Source organism: Salvia hispanica, unplaced genomic scaffold (genome assembly GCF_023119035.1).
Source record: "Salvia hispanica cultivar TCC Black 2014 unplaced genomic scaffold, UniMelb_Shisp_WGS_1.0 HiC_scaffold_825, whole genome shotgun sequence".
Lineage (NCBI taxonomy): Eukaryota > Viridiplantae > Streptophyta > Magnoliopsida > Lamiales > Lamiaceae > Salvia > Salvia hispanica.
Window position 1 is genome coordinate 45,500 of NW_025952605.1, and position 4,511 is coordinate 50,010.

Here is a 4,511-nt window from a genome sequence, read left to right on the forward strand (position 1 = left end):
TTGAACAACATGTCCATGCATCCCAGAAGGATGAACTGGAAAATAGCCAATGCCACTCATGGGAATATTTGATCAGGTTTATCAACAACCATGGCCTAACTCCAAGCCTCTTTCTCTCCATTATTGCAGCAGTTTCAACATATACCCGAATACTTTTCCATGAAAATCTCTGCGCTTGCTCGGGAAAAGTTTACTTCACAGAATACAGAATGTGGCTAACCATTTCTGAGCCCAAAAGCAGCCCCGAGTAAAAGGGAAATGCCCATTTGCCTAGGTGGCGGTCCAGGTGCTTTGCTTGGTCTCGAAGTATGTTCTTCCAAGGGAGGACACCATTCCATAGGGTTTTAAAAAAGTCCACATCGGTGTCATACGGGCGTAAAGATTTTGGGTAAGTAAAATATTTGGTCTTTGTCCGGTGGGGAGAATCATACATGTAACAACATAAACCGGTCAGAAAAGATATGGTTTAAAATAGCAGTGATGATTCGGGTTTCCCAAAAAAGAATGTTCCAATGTTTCATAAGGGGACGGGAAAGCTCCGTGCAAAGAAAAAGCCACATGGTAAAGGCTTTCCCTTTATATGGTTCTCGATTCATTGTATGTACTTGGTTGCACTCTGTGAAAAGTTGGGGGCATTCCCCAAGCCCCCCAGCAGCTATCAATACCATCCCCGTATAGAGGAGAGCCTTTTGTGTGTTACCTACCTTCTGGCTTGTATTTTTGGGGATTCGCCAGAACTGGGGAGCTGACAAGTACAAAAAAAAGCCCCCTCAAGTGGGGATTTTAAAACTTTTTTTTGTTGGTCCTCACCAAATTTTATTTGTGATTGTGGCTGCGTACTCACTAAAGTGTAGGCTGCGCTCAAAATACGAGAATTACAAAGTGTCCCAGAAAAATGACAGAGAGGCGGGAACGGGGGTTGCAGCACCAGAGAAAAGGCCAACCCAAAATGATGGTTGCAGCAGCACGGTCGACTCGTCCCAACATCTGTCAGATAATCTTGCATCTCAAATAAGGGGGTATGCGAAGTCAGGGCCCCCAATACTGCAAAGAAAGCTTCAGTTTGTCATTGTCTGGATGAGATCCAATCTAAATTGTAATGTTAAGAGGTAAGAACGTTTAAATAGTTTACTAGCAAATTTTGTGGAGACACGCATAGTTGAGATTTGTTCAAAAGTCTCTACTTTGCACCAGAGTTTTTAATGGATGGTTTGAAACTTTTTACAGCTGGGTTGAATCAAAAGTTTCACGAACAGGTGTGTTGTGCATTTTCCTGAGCTTTGGCATTTGTTGGTTTTTTTTCTACACTTAGCTGTGGGGGCACCTTTCGGGTTTTTCTTTTTTATTCTCATTTTTTATCTCCCCCAAAATTTGATTTCACATTTGATCTTTTATAATAAAAAATCAAATACTTAGTCCCCATACATTGTTAAATAATTTTGTAAAACATGTTTTTTGAATTTTAATTTTGAATTTTAAACCGGACATACAAACAACATATATACCTTATGGGAAACCAAGCTCGTTTAATGCATGTTTGTAACACCCCGAAATTTAACTCTAATTTTGGGAGCCATAAAATTTTTATTTAATGCTATTGATGATTTGGGAGATATGAATTAAATGATGAGTGAATTTATTTGCATGAGCTTTATGACCAAAAGGTTCGGGGTTGAGACTTTTTTAAAAAATAAAACTCTTGGGGAAAGACATGATTATTGAATGGGCAATGTTGAATTGATGACGGGGGCATGAATATTTGATTTCAAGGTGAATTATTTTGAGGGGGTTATTTGTTTGGGGTAAGGGGAATTATTGGGATATTTCCATAAATACTATAACCACATTCTTATGGAATTTTAACCCTTTTATTATTAAAAAACCCTTTTTTTTGGTTTTAATTTATTTTTTTGGGAAATTATAAATTTAAAACCCAATTATTCTCTATTTCTCCAAAAAAATCGACACTCATTTTTTATCCTATGGTGATTTTGAAAATCCCCTATTTATAAAGGGAATTATTTTATTTGTTTAATTGATTCCTTATTTGATTCCTTCCATACTTTAAAATTAAAAGATCCTAGTAAATTTTCCATCCCTAAGGAAATTGTTTTTTTTTAAATTCAAATAATAATTTGAATTTATTCCTTATGAAAATTCCCCTAATTTTCCCCTTATTACCCGATATATGGTAGGAAATAATTTTTTTTATTCTACTCCATGATTTTCTTCCCAAGCAAGATTTAAATCAAATCCCAAACCATTTAATAGGCAAAATTTCGCCCATTTTTTTTACCCTAATTCACCCATTTTTTCCTTTCCACATGGGAGATTTTTTTTTATTTTTTTTTTGCCCCTTGGATATTTTATTTCTACCCCGGGAAAATCCCAAAATTAAATCCTAGGCTAATTAAATAGCCTAAAAGAAAATTCCTTTTTTTTTTCCCTTTTTCAGCCATTTTCTTCCTTTTCCCCCACAATATTTATTTCATTTTATTTAATTGTGGAAAATCAAATTTTCCCCAAATATTCTATTTATTTACCTGGGAGATTTAGTTATTGAACTCTATAAATAGGAAAAAAAAACCCAAAACCCCCAAAGCCCCCTTTTTTCCCCCCTTTCACCCCTCCTATCTTTTTCTCCCTCTCAATTTTCTTCCATTTTTCCCCCAAGATTTCCCCATTTTTTGAGGAGATTCGTTTTTGACACCAAGAAATTGTTGAAAAACCCAAAAAGAGTATACTTTGTTTCTACCGATCGTTTCATCAAAAAAAGGGGAAAACCCTTTTGGCCCAAGCAAGATAACAAAGGAAAAACATACTTGAGATCTAAGGGTTAAAAGGTGGACTTTATTCACTAAACTCTTTTTTCCAAAAAATATTGATTATGGTGTTATAAGGGGGGTTTTAAAACTGTATGCCATGCCAAGGTTTTGTTTTGATGATTTTGTGCGCTTTGATGCCTAATTTGAGAGTTCGCCCGGGTAAATTTGGGGGAAATGGATATGTAAAAACCAAATTGGATTAGGGGGGCCGCAAACCCTAGGGCTAGTGTACACGGTGGGATCGGGGCCGTCCTTGCTAGTCGGTCGATCTCGTGGGGAAAAGTGTGGCTACATTTTTCGTCGCACTATGGAAATTTTTTGATTGATGGATTGTTGAGAAAGTGGGGGGGTTGTTTGGCTAGTCTTTAAATTTTTTTGTGAATTTCTCGATGATATTCTTTTTTTTATAAAGCAAAAAATCGGGGTTCACTATGGAAAAAAAATTTAAAAAGTTTTACGAGTCCCCCGGGGATTTTCAAAATACTACCCCCCCCTGTGTTTTCCCTTTTGCGGTTAAAGGCGGCCGCTTGGGGGTGTTGAGCATAAAAAGAATTACGAAATCTTTTTATGATAGTTAGACTTTTGGTGTGCCCTGTTCCATACATGGCGTCACCCCCTTAACGATTCCGCTAGAGTCTTTAGATCTTTTTCCAAATCTTTTTCGAATTTGAACCTTTTTTTGAGTTTTTATTTGAATTTAAAAGGGTTTTCTTGTTGGAAAAAAATTGAATTATGGTTTTGTTATTTAAAACATTTATTGGGGTCAAACTTTTTGATTAAACCCTAGCCTTATTTTTTTCGTCTCCCTTTTAAACCCCCTTTAAATCGCGATCCCCAATTTATTAGGCTAAAAGGGCGGTTGTGAATTCCGTTGTTCGTTTTCTCAAAAAATTCCTTTTAGAGTTTAATTTTTAAAAGAAAATTTTAAAAAATGAACACCTATTTTTTTAAAATTAGAATCGAACTAAATGTAGAAAAATAAAAAAAAATGATGGTAAATTTCATTGCACGAGTGTGATTTTCCGGATGATGCCCCACATAAGATTAAACCGGGGGATAGTTGTTCAAGATAATTCAAAGGCTCAAGGTTTGACCTTTTTTAAATTTTTATATAAGAATTTGTAGTCTTTTATTCTAAATCATGTATATAGAAGACATATATCAAAAATTTTAAACCCAAAATTTTAATGCATTGCCAACACAAAAATTAAACTACAAGATCATGTAATCTAGTACTCCGCAGTTAACAAATTGCCCATAATCAGAGATAATGTTCGAAAATAAAAAAAAACTTTCTAAGGGATATTAGAAATCAAATAATTGGTTAGTTATGAAAAACTGCTAACATTCAATATTTATAACGTTCTACATGCAATGTTACAATTAATTTCAAAAATTATAATGATGTATATTTTTTTAAACTAATGACAATATCCTTTGTGGTCACAGTTAGCACTTTAGGGCAGAAATATATGTGCAAAGAGTAAATGTATTGTTTTTTTTTACTAATAATGGAAATCGATCATTTGTAGTAGGAAAAATTAAAAATAGAATATCAGTCACTTGTAAGGGGAAAGGGAGTATACTAAATTTATATATTTATACAACTCAAATTAAAAATAGCATGAAATTGTTTCAAAAAATAATACTATTATACTCCATTCTTCTCCTAAAAATAGTCTTTGG